The 26,195-nt window shown below is 37.4% G+C and overlaps 1 non-coding gene across 1 annotated transcript; it reads left to right on the forward strand.

Annotated features, from left to right (window-relative positions):
- The first annotated feature begins 24,327 nt into the window (after window positions 1-24,327).
- LOC124516842 (small nucleolar RNA SNORA40) lies at window positions 24,328-24,454 on the forward strand. The gene has a single exon (XR_006963231.1). It is a non-coding gene; the product is annotated as a small nucleolar RNA SNORA40 (small nucleolar RNA).
- The last annotated feature ends 1,741 nt before the right edge of the window (window positions 24,455-26,195 follow it).

The following is a 26,195-nucleotide window of genomic DNA, read 5'->3' on the forward strand; positions in this document are numbered from 1 at the left end:
AGAGAGACAGAGGGAGAAAGAGAGAGATAATCTCTAGCAGGCTCCACACTGCAGAGCCAGATGCAGGGCTCGAACCCACAAACTGTGAGATCATGACCTGAGCCGAAATCAAGAGTGGGACACTTAACTGACTTAGCCACCCAAGCACCCCAGGGTTCAGTGTTTGTTTTGCAGTGTGCACATCCAGCAGCAGAGTGGCATCACCATACCTCTTCCCCAAGCTACACGCAGGATCTCAGCATCAAACTGCCAGCTTTGAATTGTGTCTTTGAGCATCTGTGCTTCATCTCCATTTATTTTGTGCATCTGTTAGCAAGATGTGTTCCAAGGCATCAGAAAAGTCTAAGAGGGGGTGTGTTTTTGCTCATAATATAAATGTATACTGAGAAAAATAAAAGAATGACAGATAAGCTTTGAGAATTAATAAGAATTTAGAAAGTTTACTGGATGTAGAAATACAATTGACTTTTTATAGTGGCCTAATGTCTAGAAAAATAGAATGCAAAATGTTTTATAAAATTCTATTCCTGGGGCGCCTGGGTGGCGCAGTCGGTTAAGCGTCCGACTTCAGCCAGGTCACGATCTCGCGGTCCGTGAGTTCGAGCCCCGCGTCGGGCTCTGGGCTGATGGCTCAGAGCCTGGAGCCTGTTTCTGATTCTGTGTCTCCCTCTCTCTCTGCCCCTCGCCCGTTCATGCTCTGTCTCTCTCTGTCCCAAAAATAAATAAACGTTGAAAAAAAAATTTAAAAAAAATAAAATAAAATTCTATTCCTACTAGCATTTACAATAGCAAAGTTATAATGAGAATGAGGTGCTAAGGAATAAATCTAATGAAAGTTCTATTTTTTATAGAAAAAAAGTGTATTGAAAAAATATTAATGAGGATCTAAATAAAAGGATAGGCATACCATTATGAAAAATACTGTCATAAAGATGTCAATTTTCCTTAAATTGATATATAGATTCAATACAATTCTAATCAATATCCTAACAGACTTTGTTCAAGAAATTCAAAAGATTCATTTCTTACTTATTTTTTTAATTTGAGACAGTTTTAGATTCTTGTACAATTGTAAGAAAGAATAGACTCCACATACCTTTTCCTCAGTTTCCTCCAGCAGTAGCATCTTATAAAACTCTAGTACATCACCAAGGCATTACCACTGACAAAACAAAGATACAGAGCAATTCCATCGCCACAATGATCCCTCATGTTATTCCTTCATCTCCACACATCCCCACTCTCTCATTCTTACCACTTGGCAACCACTAATCTGTTCTCTGTTTCTATCATTTTGTCATTTGAGGATGTTATATAAAGGGAATCACAGAGAATGTAACCTTTTGGGATTGGCTTTTTTGCTCAACACAATGCCCTCAAGATCCATCCAAGTTATAGTATATATCAATAGTAACTTTCTTTTTATTGCTGTGGTATAGATGTACCACAGTTCTTTTAATCATTCATCTGCTAAAGGATATCTGCTTATCCTACTTTGAGGCTACTATAAATAAAGTGTCCATGAATAATCTTGTCAGATTATTGTATAAAAGTTTTAATTCCTTTTGGATAAGTGCTCAATGGTATGATTGCTGGGTTATGTGATAGTTGCATGTTTAATTTGTAATAAATTGACAAACTGTTACCCAGCATGGCTGAACCATTTTATATTCCCACCAACAACGATGAGGGATCAAGTTTCTCTGAATTCTTTATAGCATTTAGTGTTGTTACTGGTTTTTATTTTAGCCATTCTAAGAGATATGTAGGGACTTCTTGTAACTTTAATTTGTGTTTCCCTAAAAACTGATGATGTTGAAACCTTTTCACATGTTTATTTGTCATCTGTATATGCTCTTCATTGCAATATCTGTTCACGTCTTTTGCCAATTTTTCTAATTGGATTGTTTGTTACTTTACTGTTGAGTTTGAACAATTCTTCATATGTTCTAGATACTAGTCCTATTTCAGATACGGATAGAAACATTTTTCCTGGTTGATACCTTGTCATTCCATCCTCATTACAGCCTCTTTTGGAAAGCAAATTTTTAAATTTTGATGAGGTCCAGTTTATCAATTCTTACATCCATGGATTATGCCTTTGCCATCAGTTCTAAGAACTCTTTGCTTAGCCCTAGAACCCAAAGACTTCATCCTATTTTTATCTGAAAGGTTTACAGTTTCACATCTTGCATTTAAGTCCATCATCCATTTTGAGGTAATTTTTGTATAAACTTTATATAAAGGTTTAGGTCAAGGTTCATTTTTTTGCTTATAGATGTCCAATTGCTCCAGAACGACTTTTTAAAAGAAAAAAAAAATAATAATAAGGAATGGGTATACCAAACTCATGATAGTGGCTATTTCTCAGATCAGGAGGGAACTAGACTGAAGGTAATGGTTTAACAGAACATTAGTCCTAGTAATTTATTTCCTTAACATGAAGGGGAAGAAAATATAACAAAATAAGCAAAATATTCACAGATATGAATTCTGAGGGTAGCTGCAGTCAATATAGATTGTTTTTGTATTTTTCTTTACAATTTTCCTTTTTTGAATTATTTTCAAAATAAACTCTTGTAAGCCTGTCTCCTTTTGCTGGAATTATGTCATAGATAAATAGATAGCCAGCTAGATAGGCAGATTTCTGGGCAGATAGATAATAAAATAAGAATCAGCAGACCAGCAATATAGATATTTGGCTTCAACCTCTGAAATACAATGAGAGGATTGATATGATGCATTGCAAAACAGCACTTAGCCCTTGGCTGAGTGAGATGACAGAGAAACACTTTCAGTTTATACAAAATCTTTATACTGTGTATCATTTTAATACCACCTACATCACCATGGAATTTCTTTCTGACAACAAAATTAACAAAAGGTGAGCAGTGAAATATGTTTTATTTAAGGGTAAGAAATAGGGCTAAGATATTTACCAGAAATCAGTGACACTGTACCAAATATAAGCATTCAATGACTGTAAAAACACTTAACAGCTACATCTACACTATAAACAGACAAAATAACTTGAAATACAATTGAAATCTGCAAAACTGTAAAAGATATCACCCAAATTCTCAAAGGCATAGCAGTCAGAAAGTCTGCTTTCGAAAGCTAAGAAATTTGTACAGTGAAGAGATAAAATCTTCAACTAAACAAGAGCCTTGTATAACCCAGGAAGAGAAAGAAATTGATATGTCAAAGAACTTGGAGAGTGAAATATGGAAACTATCAAAACCAATGGAAGGAAAAATGCATGAGAGATAAGAAAATTCAATGTGAAAACTGCGGAAAGATTCATTGAAAATGTCAAATACTTCAAGATGGCCATAGGAAAGTACATGCTGTTTCTCTAAGGAGAAAAGACTGCCCCATATCAGCAGAAAATTGAGGATATGTAAATATGCATGCAGTTTATAGAATGCCATTTAAATATATTGTCAACCCTTTTTCTATGCTTACATATTTAGAGTCTAGATAATAGAGATTTAGAGACCATTCCAATCGCCCTGAAGCATACTGGGTCGCAAAGATTAACATGAGCTATAAGTCCTGGGATGGCAGGGTTCGTGTCCAGTTCATCATTTTTATCTCCCTTGCACTTATTAAAGTACTCTGTTCATAATAGGTGCTCAATAAATTTACGATAAAAAATAATACCAGCCCTGCTAGAGAAAATAGGTCTTTTCTATCATCTTAATAATCAAATACGCTGTAAAATAAATTAAATATTTTTGTGGCACCTGGTTTCAGTCAGTTGAGTGTCTGACATCAGTTCAAGTCATGATCTCACGGTTCATGGGTTCAAGGCCCATATCAGGCTCTATGCTGACAGCTCAGAGTCTGGAAACTGCTTGGGATTCAATGTCTCCTTCTGTCTCTGCCCATCCCTCACTCACATTCTGTCTCTCTGTCTCTCAAAATGGAATGAAAAAGTTAAAAACAATTTTTTAATAAATTAAATATTTTTTACCTAAATTATTTTTTGTGAAATAATAGGAAACACCAAATTAACCATACCATTAGACTTTGAGAGAGCTGTCTAGACATGGCTTTCTCTAATGTGATATTGCAAATGTCTGTTGTACTCAGTAAATGAAAGCTTTATCATCAAGAGTCGGTATGGAATAATAAGAGAAGTTCCACACTAAAAGAATCAGATATCCTACTCTGTCTCTTAGACTATTTAGTTGTGAGATCTACAACAAACCACTGTACCTCCCTGCCCTTCATTTCCCCATCTAGATGATGAGGCTGTTAAACTAGAGATTCCCTAAGACCCCTTCCAGCCCTTTCATATAGTGTCTGATGTGAATCCACAAAAAAAGCTAAACATAACCAATGATATCTATTGACCCTACTTAATTTAAAATAGTTTTCCTGGGTGCCTGGGTGGCTCAGTCCATTAAGCATCTGACTTCAGCTCAGGTCATGATCTCACAGGTTCGTGAGTTCAAGCCCCACGTCAGGCTTTGCGCTGACAGCTCAGAGCCTGGAGCCTCCTTCAGGTTCTGTGTCTCCCTCTCTCTCTCTGCTCCCCCCATGCTCACATTCTCTCTCTCTCTCTCTCTCTCTCTCTCTCTCTCTCTCTCTCTCAAAAATGAATAAACTTAAAAAGAATTAAAAAATAAAATAAAATAATTTTCCTTCCCAGATGTGGTTTAGGAAAAAAAAAAAAAAAAAAAAAAAACAGGAAATACAATATCCCAGAAGAGCCAAGTAGGGTTTTCCTAACTGGGTGCTATGCTGCAAATACCAGAGAGTCAGTCATATGAACTTAGTGGAGGCAAAATTGCTGCCTCCCAAATTAAGGTGCATGAAAAAACCCATTAGGAAATAATGGGGTTCAGACATGTGAAAAAGCATCAAGACAGAGCTAACAGAACAGTAGCACCATATTGTGGCTGTTCTCCCACAAACAGACATACCATCCTGGCCATGGAAGCAAGGCAAGGGAAATGAACAGTCAGCCTTTGCTGGTGAGTGCCCCCTTCCTCCTGCCCCATCCTGGGGAAAGCTCAGCCTCAATGGGCTGCACTACAGCCAGTTTCTCTTAAGTTCAAAGATGCCAAAAAGATCAAGGAAAATGGGACAATGAGACCAAAATGGCGTTAAGTGAAAAGAATATGAAAAAGCAAAAAGATGTGCAACCCTCGTGACTTGGAGGTGCACATTAATTCAACATCTCTGCATCCACAGAAATTTACAGCCTTCCATGGGTTTTAACATTTCAAGTTGTCTTGCTAAATCATAGGCAGCTCCACTATAATAATTATATAAGACATGAACCATTAGTATAAAACATAGTGGTTTCTTTTTTATTCTGCCTAATAGTGCATTGCATTACAAATCCCAAATAAAAATAATACTCTATGATTCCTTGGCACAGAATCATGCCATGCAAAAGAAATCTTCTGGATAAACAATCCATTTCTGTGGAACACACAGTTCTTTACTGCAAATGAAGACTCTCTAGAGTCCAGACTTTATTTTTTAACTTTGATCATTAACTTTTTCTCTTACATGTCTGATTAGGCTTAATGAGTTAGCTAAGTTAATGAAGTGTGATGTCCCATTAAATACATCAACTGACAACAATTAATTCCTCAGAGCATGTTCTCTGTTGATTGATTATATTTATCAGTGTAGTAGAATTTAAGTGATGTAAATCTCTTAGCAGAAAATAGGAGTTGCAAACTCTGAGACTTTAATTCAAAGAAAATGATTATTTGTCTAAGGGAACTTTGTTCATCAGTTCAGTGATTGAGCCTGTTGACTTGTCAACGAATTAATGAAAACTTCACAAAAACAAGTTATCAGTCAATGAAAAAAATGTCCTCTATCATCGAAAGCCCTTGTGCATGGTACTTCTCTGCAGTTACATTAGATCTAAGTACACGATTATACTGTATCTAGATAAAAAGCAGAATGAAATTTAGAGACTTAGAAAGAAATCTCAGATATGTAGAGAAAGTGTAAGTACCTTTGAACTTAAGGAAATCCCTAAATACCTTTATTCATTTTTGGTAATAGCCCAAGTTGCCCCAAAGCACCTAACTATCCCAGGAAGCCTGCAAACTTTCTCACAAATCACTTAAGTAATAATGGGCCATCATGAAACTTCTTAAATGATCCTGATAGAAATATTACAGGATTTCCCAAGAGATTAAAATTCCCCTGAGTCACTGCAGTGAGTGAAATTAACCAACCTGGGATGACACTAGTTGGAAAAGACCAAATACCCATTTAAACAAAAATAGCTTGATAATAAGCAAATGACAAAATAACTCAAAACTATCATTTATAAAATACATCTACTGTTAGAAGAGTCTGAGTAATCTGGAGATTATTGGACAATTAGTATTAGATGTAGGGGGGAAGCAGTCAATGGGTGCAAGCGGTCAATGAATGAGCATGAGAAAACTCCTTGGCATTTCTTTGCACATTTCACAACAGTTCCCCTGGGTGGACACATACAGAAGACTGAAGAGCATTTAGCCATGTATTCATTGACTGACCCTAGCAATGCAGAGCCCAGTCTATCCTTGAGACACACATCTCTAGAGTCTTTCTGAGAACAGAATAAGCTTCCCTGGTTGTTGTATATTACTCATCAGCTGAGAGTCCTTAATAAAAAAAAATCATGTACTCAATTAAGTAGGTGTTTAGTGTTTGCAGGATAATCAAAGAGGCATCCTTGAATCTTGTTCATTTAACCAGTCAATGAATGTAAGCAGTTAACTACAGTTGGCTGTTGTCCATGGTATATTTTTTGTTGTTTGTTTTTATGGTGCCTAACCCAGGACATAAAAGCAAATGATCAGTGACGGTCATTTTATATATTCAGATAAAATATTCAACAAACACCTTAAATGAGTCAAATTCTCCACATCCTATCCATAACCTTGAAGTTAGTATAAAAGGTTTTCACTACTACCCAAGTGAATAATAAACTTACAGAGGTCAAAAGTATACCTTGGCTCTTCTGTATCTACATAAGGTGCAACTGTTGAATCCTGGCAGCAGATGAAAACAAAATATTCCCAACTAAAGTAAGTGAAATTCACTGGCTAGCCCAGCCATTGAAATTAACAGGCACCTGCTCATCTCAAGAGCCTGAGCTGGTTAGTGGATTTCTCCCATTATCCAAGATGCCTCTCATTGCAATCTGGCTCACATTGCATTGGCAATTTCTATAACGGCCATAGCAGTGGGTTGGCATGTGACAAATGAGAAAGGCATAAAACTGTATGGCTCCAGCCCTACCTATAACACCTCCCCTTTGTTTCTTTCTCTCCTTACCCCCAAATATTAGATCCATCTGCTGGTGTCTCCCTTCAAGATTACCATTATTTCAGAAAAGCAGAAAGAAGCTGACTAAACACTGGTTTAAGCACTTAAAGTACTTTCAGACACTTTTTAAAAATTAATTATTCTCCCGGTTGCCAAATAAAACCATTGTAAGCAAGTAAGATAAATCCTCTGTTTGGTATGGGCATTCATTGTTGCACAATTCTTACTGTCACTTGAATATCCCATATAAATGTATCAGATTTTGGATATTTAAACAAATAACAAGCAAGTGACATGTTATATGAATTTTTATTATTATAACTGGCCCCAGTGTTAGAATTCTCTGTCCAGTTCAGTGCCTTCCAAAGTGTGCTAAAGACCATCTTAAACATTACAATCACCAGGGGGGTATGGGGAAGATTATTAGAAACACAAATATGTATGCATACACAAGCACACACACACACACACACACACCCCACTGAATCAGAATATCATGGAAAGGCCATAGGAATCTGCATTCTTAATAAATATAGCCCATGATAGCCCAAATCTGAGACTCCTGTCAAGTCAGTGAACCCTTAAAAAAAACCTCTCGGGTACCTGGGTGGCCCAGGCGGTTAAGCACCCAATTCTTGATTTCATCCCAGGGTGATGACATAGAGCCCCCTGTTCAGAGCATGCTTAAGATCGCGCTCTCTCTCCCTCTGCTCCTCTCTCTTGCTCATGCTCTCTTTCTCTCTCTCAAAAAAAAAAAAAAACACACAAAAAAACAGAAAACAAAAAACCCTCTCTATGCACTTCACCACAAATGAGGGAACTGATAACCAGGACATTTCATTATAAACGTATGAAGGAGGTTAATTGGACAAAATATGCTGAGCTACCACTACTCCACACTGAACCTTGCATTTAACCTCGAGTATAGCACCTCCCACAATATTTTGCATCAAAAATATTTGGTGTATCTATTCCCCCTACTTAGCTGTAAGCTAGGAGAGAGCAGCAAAAGTGTCTTATTTTATTTTCCTAGTGACTCAGAGAGTGCTAATTATATGTACTAAAATAAAGGAATAAAAGAATAAATCTTGCATCTGGTAAGTCAGCTTATTCAGATATAGAATACAGCCAAACACAAATTTAAATAAATTCCACTTAAAGTTGCCAGAAGAGCAATACATCATATTTCATTGCATCTAAGATGCCATTGATTATAAGGCACACCATTATTTTATGTACTACTGAGAAAAGAAAAACTCTGGAAAGTAAATGTGACACTACCATTGATTGTAAGATACATCCCAATTTCAAGGATGAAAAAAAAAAGTGAAAAAGTATGTATCTCAGCATCCATGAAATAGGGAAATTATTATATGGTACCCTGATATCCAGAAAGAATAAACACACCTTCACAAAAACTGGTTTTCTTGACTGTATCATCCATTTATTCCTGATTCATCCTATCACCATGCAAAGCCATTAGGGTACATACTTCACATTAACTATAGTCTGAGAAATGCTATAGAAAGACACTTTTCCCACTGAACGCTGTCCAAAGCATGTGCAACTTACTAGAAAATGTAGGTCTCAAAAGACCTTGATTCATTGATCATCCGAATAGGTCACTTGCCTTTTCATCTAGCTTGCATGTGTGTAGGCCAGAGAGCTCTACAATATGAGCTTTAAATTGTATTCAGTGTTTAAATGGGAGTAATAAAAATAAGTGGGTGGGCCAGGGATTGAAGCCATCTATTTAAATGAATTTTAAACCTAATTAGGTGACTAATTGTGCATCAGAACTTAGTTGGTGTACAACATGTCATGTATTGTTAATGATGATTTATTCTAAAATTCTTCATTCAGATTGCTTTGTTCTCCATTTTTGATGAGTCAAATCACTAAAAGGCAGCTTCAGTTTTGACAATATTCTCTTTTTAATCATTCTCTGTCTACTAAATTTGCAGAGATTTAGGAACATCGTAAAATAGAACCCAATGTTACAAAATGAAAAGTAAGAAAACGTGCTGTTTAAAGCCCTCCCTGGAGCCTTACATGTGGCACAGAATTGAAGCAGTAAATTTTGGGGTATATTTGCCAAACACAAAGTAGTACACTGGTAATTATCAATATTTCAACACAAAAGGAGCATTCTATGGGTAAAACTTTGTGTAGGCCTATATAGTATGGTAGTAAATAAACTCTTCTAATACAATTTCCCTAAGTCAACTTTTGGACCCATGGGGGTAAAGGCAGTAAGAAATTAAATCAAATGGTTTCTACTCGGCTGGCCCAAAAAGAGATGGAATTATGGTATCAAGGAAATAAAAAGTAGGTAATTAATCTTTGGGGAAGTTCACATGAATCAGATCTGGTAGACAGTTTAGGAGCTTGGTCTCATCTGTCTTCTTTTTTAAAGTAGCTGACTTTACTGAGATGCAGCAGGTTGGAGGGAGGCGGGAGAGGAGTTGCTCTAACACATTAATACAGAGAGGACCCTTACCTTCCAGATTAAGGGCAGACTCTGCACATTCGGGAAACAAAAGAAGAGAATGTCAGAGCTTCTTCTTCCTCTTATTCTCCACTGTGATCACCCCACTTTCTCACTGGACCCCTGTAATAAACTTTCCCTTCTCTTTATCAGCCTCTCTACTCAACTAGTACTCTGCATTCATAAAAGCAATATGTACTCCTAGTACTCCTCAACTAGTACTCTGCATTCATAAAAGCAATATGTAATCTTAATGTGTAACTCTATGCAGAAAACTGGAAATTGAATTTTTATTTCAGTCCTCCAATGATCCCATTCTGTGACCTTGGGCAAGCCCGGTCCTTCTCTGAACCTCACCTTTCTGATCTGTACAATGAACATAAAACCTCTTTCACAGAGTTATCATAAGCATAAAAGATAGCATAAACATTAAAGACGACGTATGTGAATAACTAATTTTATGCCTGGCACACAGATGGAAACTCATCCAGCAAATATTTACTAAAAGCCTATCCTGTGTCACTTGAACACAGAATATATAACTTGGGTATATAGGTGAGCTAAAGATGTATTAGTGAACCAGACAGACTTTGTGCCTACCCTATTAGAGCTTAAGGTCTACTGATGGGACAATTAAACAACCATAATAAATTATGTTAGTGCTCTTGTAATGGAATTTCAGGGAGCTTCGTGAGGAACCCATAATGGTCTAATAGGAGGCAGGAAAAATTACAAACAGATATATAGCATCATCCAGGCTAGCCAAAGGAAAAGATTGTTCCATGCAGAGAAAACAGATGAGAGAAGGAAGAACTTATTTCAGGAAGTGAAAAAAGTTGCATTTATACGGGATTGGCAGTTTCAACATGATATGTGCAAGAAGAAAGAGTGCAAATAGGAAATAAAAATCTCTTAAGGAGTTTGGACTTTGTTGTAGATCAATGAAAAACCAATAAAAAGCTTTTACATCAAAAAGGGGCATGATCAGAATCAAATTCTAGAACCATCTTGTTGCTTTAGTTTGAAAAATGGATTGTGATGGAACAAGACAGAAGGAAAAGATTCCTGCTGCAAGAGAGTTGTGTCATTCCACATTCCAAAAGGGAGTGGACTGAGACCTGGCCTAGGGTAGGGACAACTGGGGATAGATGAGGATAGATATGGGAAAATGAGAATAGAATAAAAAGATTGGTAAAGTTGGTGATTTATTTGGATATGTGTAGGGGAAAGGAATAGGGAGGGGGCAGAAAGGAGTTGATGAAAATGAAGTCAATGAGTCATGCTCCAACAACCATGTGAGTGATAGGGCCTTTCACTGAGAAACCAGAGAAGCAGACCAAGAGAAGGGAAGGAGCAGGAGTTTGGTTTTAGATATTCTTAGAAATCTTAGAATTCTGCCACTTGAGAGGTAGGTAAGTTTGCTGTGAGGAGATAATCAATTGGCAGTTGGTTGGCAGTTGGATATACAGGTGTAGAGTTTAGGAGAGAGTTTTGGGCTGTGTCAACATTATTTTTTTTAATTTGCTTTATTCATTAACTCATACTCATTTCTTGTGAAAGATAATCTTTTGAACCTAACAGTTCAGCTCATACTTTCTCAGGTCAACAGGGTTCAAAAGAAATAGCAAAATAGTGCTGTAAGGGCAATAAAGAAAGCCTCTTTACGTGTTTGCCAGCTCTCTTCCCAGGACACCTACAGTTTTTCTGAAGAGCGGCTTCCTGATCTCATATGCAAAGACAGCAAACTACATATATTGCATAAAAAACTGATTTTGCTCAATGTGTGTGATTTACATCTGCCATTTTCTCAAAACATTTCTGCATCTAAGGAGATGCAAAAGGGTGGTCCCAGCAGATGACCTCACCTGACAAGTGGCTTGCATCAAATGTGGTCTGCAGGGAAGAAATGAAAAGTGGAGAGAGGCTTTCCATGCTGCGGGTTTAAGAGAGAAAGCTGAGTTCTCTGCGTTCTGTAAGGGAACAGGTTTGCAGCACAGCAAGCTTGAGGGAATATTCTGCAAAGAGCTGTTGCACAAATGAAACAGAACATAAAAGAGCGTGTGCTGATCAGCACACAATTGCAAACAGAAACTGCATCTTTCCTTATTCATTTTCTACTCTGGAAAGCTCTGCTGGGCACTCTATACCCATGAACAATTTCTTTGCCAATTGCAGCAGGCACTTAAGAAAATGTTTTTCATAAACATCCTAGTAACAGATTTCCCCCTGATGTTTGTCATGTCCTTTTGGGTTTAATCAATTCTTCACCTTTGAAATTCATTTTCTGAGTTTCACTCCATGAACAGCACTTAAATTTAAAACCAGCCTATAGACCCCTTCTGAGAAAATGATGATGCTATATTTCAGATGCTCATTAATGAAGGACAAAAAATACACCCCAAGTACAAAATCATTTAATTTCCCTTCTCATTTACAGCTGAATCTAAACTTCATTGCATTCTTTATGACGAATTCACCATCCACCTTGGGAATCATCTTTTTTTTCTTTGTACAAATCAAGGGTACGTAGCTCATCAGCCACATCTAAAGCCTATTTGTATACAATAAGTGACCATTATCATTTCTCTGACAAATACAACTTTATCATTTCTCTACCTCCTCTATACTAAAAAGTATTTTTGCTGGAAAATTTCCTCATGGTTAGGATATGGCAAAAATTGCTCATGCGGGGTGTCTTTAAAGGAACTTAGTCTCCTTTCTTCAGAAAACAAGAATATGGATAACTAGAAAAATATGTAACTTCAACTCATACCAAGTGTAGCAAATGGGAATTTAAAAACGTAATAACAATGACACTTTAGCCACAATAATAATAGTGGCTTCACTTAGTCAGGATGTCCCATATAGCAGAACTTTGCTAAGTTCCTTACTAAGAAGTTAACATACTTTTTAAAAGTTTTAACTCCATAGGGACCCCTGGGTGACTTAGTCAGTTAAGCCTCCGACTCTTGATTTTGGTTCAGGTCATGATCTCACAGTTCCTGAGTTTAAGCCCCGAATCAGGCTCTGCACTGACAGTGTGGAGCCTGCTTGGGATTCTCTCTCCCTTTCTCTCTGTGCCCCTCCACTGCTCACACTCTCTCTTTCAAAATAAATAAACTTTAAAAAAATAATTAGAAAGAGAGAGAGAGAGAGAGGGAGGAAGGAAGGAAGGAAGGAAGGAAGGAAGGAAGGAAGGAAGGGAGGAAGGGAGGAAGGAGAAAGAAAGAAAAAGAAAGAAAGAGAGAGAGAGAGAGAAAGAAAAAGAAAGATTGATTCAACTCCATTAAAATGCTGAGATAAATATTTGTTTTAATTGCCTTTTTCACCCCCTTGGTGCCCCAAGGTAATGGAGATGGCTAAATACACAACACTCAACATTTGATAGATGAGGTGACAGCATTTGATTAGGCACATATACTCACAGCTCAGGGAAGGAGGTACCATGTGCCATAGAGGGCCACATGAGGGCTGCAATCAGAAACACAGTGAACCAGGGATTACAGGGTTTAGGCTTCGTAGTATCGAAAGGGTGGTTCTAATGGGCTTGTGTGAATACTCCTGTACATGGCAGAGAACTAAATCCACGAGGATAAGCAGGAATGGCTGGCACTTGGTCCATTTGACAAGGAAGCATGCTTGGCTAGATAGGGGACCTTATCTCTGGGAGCAGAATAGAGAGAAGAACGTGTGTTTAGGATACTTGAGGTCCTTCCAACTTCACCAGATGTCCATGCAGCACTTAACTTTAAACCTTAATTTTAGGCCTTACACTCTACTATTTTCTTCTCCTTATCAGAGGTAAGAAACTGAAATTTAGAGGTTTAATGATGTTCTGGGGTGATACAGAAGACAAATAGCACAGCCAAGATATGGGCTGAGGTTTCTTACTCCACAGGAAAGGAAGTACTTATTTCTTGTCCTAAATGAATACTTTGTGTTATATTTCAAGCTTGCTCTACTTTTTGAGAGATAATGGAATAATCTCCTTGAAAATCAATCAAATTGACTTTACTTTAAAAGAGATAAACATCAGGGTGCCTGGGTGGCTCAGTCAGTTGAGCATCCAACTGCAGCTCAGGTCATGATCTCATGGTTCCAGGGTTCAAACTCCATGTTGGGCTCTGTGCTGACAGCTAGAATCCTGGAGCTTGCTTTAGATTCTGTGTCTCCCTCTCTCTCCCTGTCCCCATTCGCACTCTGTCTCTCTCTCTCTCTCTCGAAAATAAACATTAAAATAAATAAATAAATAAATAAATAAATAAATAAATACAAACAAAATAAAAGAGATAAAGATCTGGGGTGCCTGGGTGGCTCAGTCGGCTGAGCATCCAACTTCAGCTCAGGTCATGGTCTCACAGTTCATGAGTTCTAGTTCCACACTGGACTCGCTGCTGTCAGCAGGGAACCCGCTCCAGATCCTTGCCCCCCTCTCTCTGCCTCTTCCCCATTTGCACTCTCTCTCAAAAATAATTAAACATTAAAAAAATCAAAGAAAAGAAAAAAGAGATAAACATCTAAATCCTGCTTAGAAATTGTGGTAGGCAAAATAATGGCCCCCTAAAAATGTCTATGTCCTAATCCCTGGAACCCTTTCATGACAGAAGGGATTTTGCAGATGTGATTAAGTTATGGATCTTCAGATGGGGAGACTATCCTGGATTATCTAGGTGGGCCCAATGTAATCACATAAGCGTCCTCATAAGCCAAAGAGGGAGACAGGAGAGTCAGAGAAGAAACGAGATGATAGAAGCAGAGGTCAGAGTAATATCGTCTCTGGCTCAGAGCCATGAGCAAAGCTATGTGGGCAGCCTCTAGAAGCTAGAAAAGGCAAAGCAACAGATTTTTCCCCAGAGCCTCCAGAAGGAAACAGTCCTAACAACACCTTGTTGAGATCCAGTTCAGATTTTTGACCTCCAGAGCTGTAAGATTATAAATTTATGTAGCAGCTACAGAAAACTAATACAGCAGTGGTAAACAGTAATTCTTGTTTCAAACTTTGTTTTAACTTTCTCTCCATATCTGCAATTTCTTCCTGGGAGATTTTGATATCCATGAACCTCTGCTCCTATGGCCTCTCACAGAACCTTTAAATGTCTGTGTCTGCTCAGCTTTCCCAAATTCTACCTCATCTCCAATTTCCTATTTCAGGTTATCATTCGCACAATTTACCTCCTACTTTCTTCTTCTCAAGGATTCTCATTCCCATTTTATTTCTGCCACTTCCTTTAATGTGAATCTCAGGCTTTCTGGCCTCCAATTTCTATTTTACTGATTCTTTCCATGCTCTATGCTGCTTATCCTGTTCTGATGTACTTACATCATCTCTCTTCAACTGAGGACTCCGTTTAAATATGTCTCCCTATAAGTCTTTCTTATTCCCCAAAATCAGTACCTCATTTTATACAATCATGTCAGTTTTTGTAGCAGTTATAATTTATGTGATTTGAAGAGAAACCAGAGCATTGTAGCAGTTATAATTTAATGAATACTTTTATATATTAAGGTCTAGCTCTCCATTAGACACAATCTTTGTTCAAGAATGGTTCATGTCTTGTTTACAATGGTTATCTCTAACATTGAGCCAACTATCTAGCACATAATATATATTCAATAAATGTTGAAGTTATCAATAAATATGAAGTCCTGGTGGTAATTCCTGAAACTGAAAAGAGAATGCAACCATTCTTTAAAAAAAAAAAATTATTTATTTTGAGAGACAGAGAGAGAGCACAAGTGGGGAGGGGCAGAGAGAGAGAGGGAGACACAGAATCTGAAGCAGGCTCCAGGCTCTGAGCTGTCAGTACAGAGCCCGACGCAGGATTCGAACCCACAAACGATGAGATCATGACCTGAGCCAAAGTCAGACATTCAACCAACTGAGCTACCCAGGTGCCCTAACCATTCTTTATTCTAATTCTAATTCCCAATAATCAGAATAAAGACATCATAGTATATATTAATCAAGTACAACATACACAACATTTATATTTTCATTCAAAATATAGTCAACTTGGGGTGCCTGGGTGGCTCAGTTAGTTAAGCATCTGGCTCTTGGTTTCAGTTCAGGTCATGATCTCATGGCTTCATGGGTTTGAGCCCTGCATCAGGCTCTGTGCTGCCTGGGATTTTCTCTCTCTCTCTCTACCCCTCCCCCACTCATGCTGTCTCTGTCTCTCTCAAAATAAATAAACCTAAATATATATATATATATATATATATATATATATATATATATATATAATACATACACATATAGTCAACCTATATATACACGCATATAGTCAACCTATATATATATACATATATATACTATATATATAGTATATATACACATATAGTCAACCTGTATGAGTATGTTCACACACACACACACACACACACATGAATTTCATAGAGCCATTCTTTATAATGTTCTACTATAAAGGCTAAAATTTCAAATTAAAATACCATTGAGTACTACCAGTTCTATCAGCTGGGCCAAATAAAATATGGTAGAATTTATATCACATTACAGGTCTTGCTGAACCCAAGAGTGACTTCCCTTTAAGGCCAGTTTCATGAGTGGGCAACCTGAGAAGTGGTACAGGGCCCCACATTCAGAAGGGTCTCACACCTAGTTTAATGCTGTATGGTGACTATCTCGAACTTCTTAATATTATTCAACAAGGGCCCCACATTTCATTTTACACTAGAATCTGCAAATTATGTAGCCTGTGGGATGGATTCCTTCCATGATAGTTTTTAAGACTCTGTTATATGTCAACCATCATTTATGGGGGTAAGAAATATGAATATGATGATGGCCTAAGGATGATGCACATAGACAAAAAAATATTTACAAATAATTAAAAAATAATGTGACAAAGTTTGTAATGAAGACAAGTGAGGACTATAGGAACACTAAGGGAGAGGCCAAGGATTCTGCCTGAGAGAATTGAGAAAGGCTTCTCAGAAGGGAGCACATTTGGGGTGCCTGGTGGCTCAGTCGGTTGAGCATCCTACTCTTGATTTTGGCTCAGGTCATGATCCCAGGGTCATGGGATGGAGCCCCACATTGGACTCCTCACTGAGCATGTATTCTGCTTAAGATTCTCTCTGTCTTTCTGTCTGTCTCTCTCTCTCCCCCTCTTTCTCTCTCTCGTTCTCCCCTGCTTGCTCTCTCTCTCTCAAGAAAAAAAAAAGAGAGAGAGAGAGAGAGATCACATTTGAGCTCAGTCCTCAAAACTGAATAGGAATTCTTTAGTGGGAAAGTTCATTATTAATGTAGTGATTAAAATTCTTAACAAGTGGACAAGAAGAATTATAGGATGATAGGATTGTCACCTACTACTTTTTCAGGTCAGAGAGTATCCAGTTTGTTCATTTCATCACTCTCCCAAAACAGGTCCAAGGGTGCTTCCCCACAACAACCCAGTTAGGAAACAGGCAGACTGCCTGCTTCTTTACAGTACATAAAGACCTGGGCAGGTGGGGTAGGGAGAGAGTGATGAACAGTGAGCACAGGGCACAGAGGATCTGCTAGAGTTACCTGACAAGGACAGAGGAGAAGGCATAGGCACTGAGTATGGGCAAGACAACAGGCTACTTGGTACACTTTTTAATCACCCAAAGTATCTTAGCCAGGACATTCACCTGGGTCCTCTCTCCTTTCAGAAAACTTCACTAAGACCAGCCTGTTGGCTTTTTGACATCCCTGTAGTAACTCTCTCACTTTCTCCCTCTTTTCTTACTTCCTCTTAATTTCAGGGTAATCCTTTCCTCTGCAGCATTTCCCAGTGTCCTTCAAAGGGAAGCCTTCTCTCTCTTCTCAAAACTTATTCATTTTTTTCACATTATTCATTTATGACATATTAAGCCTTAAGCCCAAATCATTAACAATTAAATAACCAGTTCTTTCCTCAAGGGGAAAGAGGGCTTACTATTTAAAACATTCCAGAAGATGAAGGATAATATTTGTTTCCTATCCTGCTGGTTCACAGAAGTAAAGAAACACTGAAGAGTTAAGTCTCCACATAAGAGAGTCTGTAAAAGGTCCATGGAGCACAGGATGGGAGATTCTGACTCAGGGTCCTTGGGGCAGCTCCCAAGGGCTCCTGATGGCTTCACTTAGCATCAGCTAATTCCTATGGCTAAGATGGAAACCTTGGCTCCACCTTCTCATAACTCTTCCCTTTTCCAAAAGAAGAGCCCAAATAAGGTCTACTCATCTCTTACAAGATCTAGAAGCTACAGCTCTAAGGTCTGTGATGTCTGTTTTTCTGTCCAAAGCTTTATCTCAGAGGAAAAGGAAATGTCTAGACCTTGCCAAAGAGATGTAAAGAAATTTGTGACTCTGAGGAATTAGAACAACCTGGGTCAGTAGCAGAACTTTCCATTTCATCTCCTCCTTGTAGCAAGGGAAGGAGCCCTACTTTGGATATCAGATTGCTGAAAAGATACCCAAACCAAACAACATATTGTTGGATATCATTTTTATCCAATATGAGAATCTCCAACTTTTAACTCATTTTGTTACTAGTGTTATCATAGCTTCACAAAATAATTTGGGAAGTGTTTCCTTTTGTCTATGCTCTAGAAGAGTTTGTAGAAAATTCATTTTATTTCTATTTAAATTATGCATGGGTCCATAGATACATTATTGTGAAAGTGCCAATTTCTCTGAATTGATCTAAAGATTCAAAGGAATCACAATAAAAACTCCAGTAATATTGTGTGTGTGTGTGTGTGTGTGTGTGTGTGTGTAAATTGACAAGCTGACTCTAAAATTTACCTGTAAATAAGAAGGGCCAAAAATATCCAAAACAATCTTGAAGAACAAATCTGTGGGCTTATATTGCCAGGTACCAGGATTCATTATAAAACTATAATAATTAAGCTAGTGTATAATTGTTGCAAGAATAGAAAAACTTACCAAAATTACAGACAAGAGAGGCCAGAACCAGACCCATGCATTGTGTCAGCCTTCACTCAGGACAGGATTTCTCACAGTGCCTACATCTAATGCTTATGCCTTCTGTTCTCAGGGGAGTTGGAGAGTCAGGGAAGGAGTCACTAACCAATCCTCTTGATGCATTAGCATGATTGGGAAAGTCAAAACTTGCAAGGATACTTTAAAAACAAAGCAAAAAACAAATGAACAAAACAAGCTTGTCTAGCTATAGACATTAAGAAGGAACTAGTGTAAGGTCTACAGCAAACTGTCATCTCCTTATACTATCACTCCTCTGGGTGTACTGCCAAGCATTTGATAGGAGCCTAGGGCTACTGTTGGCCAGCAAGGGGAGCAGTCAGGAAGAAAAGTTAGACATGGTGAGGGGAAGAATGAGGAAAAGCTAGAATCCACCGGTACTTCTGTGTCTGTCCACGGACATATCTAAGAAAAGCTTCAGAATAATGGCCACTTCCTTATTTTCTCCTTCCAAATTTTGTGCAAGTTCCTCTATTAGCCAGTACTAATGGAAAAACCACTCAGAGAAGGAGATTCTTGGAAACATAGTTCTCAGCTTAACCAAGTTAACACAGAAGAGTTGGACATACAGAGTTACCTGATTTATAACAAATGTAACATTGTATTATAATGCAGAAAGGATGATCTTTTCAATAAATGTACTTGGATTAATTAGATATTCATATGATAAAAATAAATCTGGATACCTAGTTCACACCACAAATATAATTAATTTCAGATGGATTATAGATCTAAATGTTAAAGGGAGAACACAATTTTAAAAGAAGACATAGACCAATATTGGTCTTCATAACCTTGAGATAGGAAGAAATTTCTTAAACAGGACACAAAAAACATTAATTATAAAGGGTAAAATTTTATAAAATTGGCTACATTAAAATTCATATTCACTATTCATCAAAAAATGCCATTAAAAGAGTAAGAAGGCAAGCTAAAAAGTGGGAAAAGATATATGCAATACAGATGCTAGGAATTAATATTCATAATTATTAAAGCACAGTTACAAATAAATAAATATGCAAATAAATAAGTAAGCATATAATTCAGCAGAAAAATGGACAAAAGATGTGTACAGACATATTAGAAAGGAATATATCTAAATGGCCAATATATTAGTTATTCATTGCTGTGTAATAAATTACCCCAAAACTTCATGGCATAAAACAACATACATTTATTATATCACATTTATTTATCTCACATACACTTATTTTGCCCACAGGTCAAGAATCTTTGTATTTACTGGGGTCTTCTGATTCTGAGTCTCTCACAAGGCTGCAGTCACCCTAAATTTTTTTTTAATGTTTATTTATTTGTGAGAGAGAGACAGACAGACAGACAGAGTGTAAGCAGGGGAGGGGCAGAGAGAAAGGGAGACACAGAATCCGAAGCAGGCTCCAGGCTCTGAGTTGTCAGCACAGAGCCGATGCAGGGCTCAAACTCATGAGCTGTAAGATCATGACCTAAGCCAAAGTCAGACTCTTAACCAACTGAGCCACCCAGGTGCCCCAAGGCTGCAGTCATCTTTAACTAATGTCCGTTAAAGATGGAGCTGTCCCAAGCTCATTCCAGCTGTTGCTGGCAGCATTCACTTCCTACCTAGCTGTTGGACTGAAGCTTGAGTTCCTTAGTTTGCAGTCATAAGGCCTCTCCATACGATAGGTCACAAGACAGCTTCATAAGAGTAAGCAATCAAGAAGGTAAGAGTGCCAGCAAAACAGATTTCAGTTTTTACAACCCAATCTTTGAAGTCACGTCCTATCACTTTTGCCACATTCTCAAGATTTGAAGCAAGTCACTAGATGGAGCACACACACAAAGGAAAGTGGTAGATTACACAAAGGCGGGACTGTCAGAACAACTAGCACCCTCAAACACTACTGATTGGAGTATAAATTGTAACAATCATCTTGGAAAAAGGTTTGGTAGTATTTATTCAAGTTGAATATACATATAACTTCTGACCCAGCAATTCTATGTATCCATGTGCTCATTCAAAGAAAGTAAAAAGAAAAAAAAAAGTTCATAGCCACACTGTCCATGATAGCCAAGGCAATTCAAATCTCAATTAGGAAAATGTAGAAATAAATTATATCCTATTTTTACAATGAAAGTCAGCACAACAATGAGAATGAGTAAGTTACAACTATATCCAACAATATGGACCAATCTATCAAATGTAACTTGAATGATACGCTAGATACTCAAAGGAGAATACTGCACAATTCCATTTTTATAAAATGCAAGCCAAAGTAATCTATGGTATTAAAAGTCAGATAGGTTTTCTCTGGAGTAGTGACTGGAAGGGGGCACAAAGGGGCTTCTAGGACTTTCTCAAAAACTTTCAATAATTTTCTATCTCCTTCAGAACTTACTGAACTACAAGACCCTGCACTATCTGTCCTCTAATCCCCCCACCCCACTATCTCTCTGTCTTCATCTACTATTCTCCTGGCTCACTACTGGAGTTTCCTTGAAAACTCCAACCATGTTTCAACATGAAGGCATTTTGCCTTATTGCTGCTATGCATGGAAAATTCTTCTCTCAGATTTTGGGATGCCTCATATGCTCATCCTTTTTCAGGCTTTGTTCAAATGCAAGCTCAGCGAGGCCTTCCCTAATTATATAAAGTTGTCTTGTCTTTAACCTACTTTATTTTCACCATGCAGTTATCAATATCTGGTATATAATACATTTATTTGTCTAATATCTATCCTCCTCTACTAGAGTGTAAAGTTCATGAGCAGGGACTTTTTTTTTCACTGCTGATGCCATGGAATCTAGAACAGTGCCTTACATGTAGTAGCCACTCTTTAATTATTTGTTAAATGAATAAAGACACCAGGAATCCCAGGAAAGAGAAGAAGGAGGATCACAAAAACTGAAACAGAATCAATACAGACAGGGACCAAGGAAAATTACATACCACAAAGAGGCTACCCGTTTCGGCTAATGAAAAGAAAGAAGCTAGTAATCCACGTTCAGTATCTTAAGACCAAGAGATATGGATGAGGTAATACCCACTTGATGCAGGTGTAATATCCCATAAGTCCATTCTGAGAAAGATGGAAACAGGTACCAATCTCAATACTTTTTGATGGCAAGAGTTTTCCCTGTAAGATATACTTTTGGGTCTTGCATCAGGGTAGTCCTAAAGATACCACACTCAAGATTCCTGAGTGTTTTTTATGTCAACAGAGTTCATTTCCTCTAATAGATGACTAACGTAATGTTCCACAGATATCTAAAAAAAAAAGGAATTTATGTAAACAGAGCACAATGAAATAAGCTACACAATCAGACTTTCAAAGAGCTTATAGTACATTTAAAAAATGTTTCATTGATTTTTGTAGCCATTAGGGTAAGACTGCTGTTTGTTCCTAACTACTATTAAGATTATTGCTTTTAGCACTGCTAGGAATTTATCCAAGGGATACAGGAGTACTGATGCATAGGGGCACTTGTACCCCAATGTTCATAGCAGCACTCTCAACAATAGCCAAATTATGGAAAGAGCCTAAATGTCCATCAACTGATGAATGGATAAAGAAATTGTGGTATATATACACAATGGAATACTACGTGGCAATGAGAAAAAATGAAATATGGCCTTTTGTAGCAACGTGGATGGAACTGGAGAGTGTAATGCTAAGTGAAATAAGCCATACAGAGAAAGACAGATACCATATGGTTTCACTCTTATGTGGATCCTGAGAAACTTAACAGGAACCCATGGGGGAGGGGAAGGAAAAAAAAAAAAAAAAGGACGTTAGAGTGGGAGAGAGCCAAAGCATAAGAGACTGTTAAAAACTGAGAACAAACTGAGGGTTGATGGGGGGTGGGAGGGAGGGGAGGGTGGGTGATGGGTATTGAGGAGGGCACCTTTTGGGATGAGCACTGGGTGTTGTATGGAAACCAATTTGTCAATAAATTTCATATATATAAAAAAAAAAAGATTATTGCTTTGGTAAATGAACTGATCTACTGAAAGGGGCAGCTTTTAATCAGTTGCCACTATATTGATCACAAATAGAAATGATAAGACAAATGTTCCCAATGAACATTTAGTTCATATTTCTTTTTTTCCACATTTCCATTTTTCTTAGGTCATTTGACTCAGAGAGCAGCTCATATGCCCACATAAGTAGTCTTCCTTTATGTTTTCCATTATTTGTACTCTGTGTAAATGTTTTATCTTCTTCACTGTCTCTATGGATTAATGACCATTTAAAATATCAAGTTTAAATGTGGTTTGTGTCTTGAGTATTCAAGTCCTAAAAGAATGGTGAACCCAATGCAATATAAGTCAATATTTAATACACATACATCCTGTAGTAACAAGATTCAATCCAATTTGGTCATTAGCACTTTAGGATAGCATCTGTCTTCTAATTGCATTTTTAATGGTAGTTGGTTATGCATTTCAACATCTGGGAGAACCTAAGAGACGGTGTCAAGAGATATGGAGTGAATGGTACACAACAACATATTAGCTTAGTATAAATACCCCCATACAACCAGAAGGATATGGCACTTCAATCTGACATTCAAACTTCTTTTGAGGAAATCATAATGTATATTTAGGTGAGGCACAGAAAATTATGTATTTATCTATAATCTAGCTGCTTACATGTATTTCAAGGAGTGCCTAAGTCCATGTTTATTTAATATAACCTTATATTTAAAAAATCAAGAAAGAGGGGTACCTGAGTGGCTCAGTCAGTTAAGAGTCCAGCTCTGGATTTCAGTTCGGGTCATGATCTCATGGATCGTGAGATTGAGCACTGAGTTGGACTCTGGGCTGACAGTTAACATGTTAAATTCAAATAAACTTATGGATTAATTATATAAAAATATAGCAAATAAGTGTCATTAGGAAAAAGGGTGAAGAAGCGCCTATATTAGCTACGAGGGAAAAAATACTGATCTTGTTTATTTTTCCTTTTCCAAATTATTAAACTTATAAGGCTACTAATGGAAAATAACAAATATATACAACTCAATTTGATCTTTCATTACTGAATCAACTTGAATTTTAGGCCAGTAATTTCCTAAGATAAGAAAACTCTTTTTTAATAAAATTCACATAATATTCTTTTCTCAAGAAATTCATGTCTTTTCTCAAAGTAAACAAACTTACTTCTTATATTACCAACACTCTTTTATACTTTATATACTCATTCATTCTTTTAGTTGGGAATCTAATACGCACCTCATCTATTTTATTTTTATGCCTGCCGTACTCCTCATGTTTTTGTGCCATCATGGTACCCAGAAACTACCCAAAGATCCTTATCTTAAGTCTCCAACAACTGAAGCATTCCTTGTTTTCAAACTGCTATGTTCTTCACCTTGCTCCCCCTCACTGTTTAAGGGCCATGTTTGCCTTAATGATTCCAGCTGAGGAAATGCAGGCCAACTACTTAGGCTAATATATACTAACAGAACAATAAATCAACCATTGGAACCTAATCATTCCCTGTGTACCAACTCAATGAAAGTTAATTCAAACACTGCAATTTGGTGGGTTTGCCAACAAAATGATAGTGAATTAAGAAAGATGTTAGGAATCACACTTGTGCTTGTTTTTGTTCAGTTTTTTGGACAAAGACTTAGACAAGTACAGAAAATGAATCCTCTTTTGCAACCTGAAACTCATGGCTCAGTATGAGTTTTGATACATGTAAGAAGTAATAAGATCCCTTAGCCAACTACAGTGATGGTGGGAGTTTGATAAACTTGAAGGTTGGTTTCAGGACTATAGAATGACTAAAAGCACAGGATATAAGGGAAATCTCAGCTATGGTGAGTTAGTATTCTAATTTTAATGTTGACATGAAATAAAGACGCCTTCTTGTTTTAGAAAAAGAAAAAAAAGCAAGAAGGTATTAGGGATTTGAACGGACGCTGTTCTCCAGCACAATAAAATCCCACGATATGGGTATGTTCTACCACTTCTGTCCTCACATGAAGGTGGTTGTGGAACCATATATTCTACTCCCAGGTCAAATGTGCTGCTACAACCAGAAAAAAAATCTCCAGGGTACTCTCAGGTGTTAACAATGATCAGCCTTTAGTGGTACAGTTTAGAGCTGTGTGGATTTGAGAGGGTGGAAACAGCATCTGCTCCAAAAAGGAACAGTGGCAGGAATCAAGAACAATCTCACCAGTATCTTCCCACACCCAAGTCTTCACAAGTAGGAATGGGTCACAGTTAACCTAATGCATCATCATTATTATTCAACTGAATCATCATCATCTTTACCCAAAAACATTTACTGAGTCCTCTGTGCAAACCTTTGGGTGGAAGAAGATAAAAGAATATATAAAGAGTATAGGCCTTCTAGAAACTTACTAGCAAAATAAGGTTAAAAATAATTACAAAAGAATAGATGAGGGGCACCTGGCTGGCTCAGTCAGTTAAGCAACAGACTCTTGATTTTGGCCCAGGTCATGATTTCACAGTTCATGAGATTAGTGCCTGCTTGGGATTCTCTCTCTTCCTCTCTCCCTGCCCCCACCCTGCTTGTGCTGGTGTGCACTCACACTCACTCTCCCTCAAAACAAATAAACTTTAAAAAAGATAAGTAAATATCAGCATGAGATAAATGTATGTAACCTGGGTGTTATTAATTCACAGACATTTTAGCGACAATGAACCTTAGATATTCTTCAGTCTAGCCTGATTACTGAGTCACAGAGAGGTTAAGTGGGTTAGCCCATGGTGCATAATTTACAACTGGCACCAAAACTCCCCATATTGACTCCAAGTGCTGACATTAATTAAAGAAAGTAACTTGGTCAATATAAAGCCAAGACAGGAAAAGAAGTCACTATTGCTCTTAATACATTCACCATTTTATGTTATAATTTCCAAAGTCAATTGCAGTTGGTGGGTCTGTGTTCATCCTGTGAAAATAATATTCAACAGATTCAAAATGCGCCCCTTATTTTGCTGCTGTCAGGTTTCATAATGACCAGCAGCAGGAAATCATAAGTTCTGAACTACTATGATCCATTTTACTGATCAGAGCATCCAGTTATCATGTAATAAGGTTCTGAAGCAATCTGCCCCTGCTATTTATTCTTCATTTATTAAATGACTTGGGAGAATTCACATATTAGTATTTGTGAAGAAAGGCTAAAAAATTAAATGCCTATTTTAGTCAGCTTTGAAATGAGAAATCTTGCTTATGAGAAATATTATATTCTTATTTAAAGTAGATACCATAGAAGGAAACAGTCAGTTCTTAGATAAAGAGAATAGTGAAGCCACGTTGTAAGAATGTCACTAAAATATTTTAAAAGTCATTTTTCTTAGTACCCAGAGGGTAATTTGAGAAAAAAAAAAGACAAAAAGTGACTTCTCAGGTAAGTAAATGAAAATTGCATTCACTGTCACCATACTGTTGATTTTGTCCCAATTAAAATCCCCAAGT

Source organism: Lynx rufus, unplaced genomic scaffold (assembly GCF_022079265.1).
Source record: "Lynx rufus isolate CCGP_SWC_20201006 ecotype Redwood Valley unplaced genomic scaffold, mLynRuf1.p SCAF_2, whole genome shotgun sequence".
Classification (NCBI taxonomy): domain Eukaryota; kingdom Metazoa; phylum Chordata; class Mammalia; order Carnivora; family Felidae; genus Lynx; species Lynx rufus.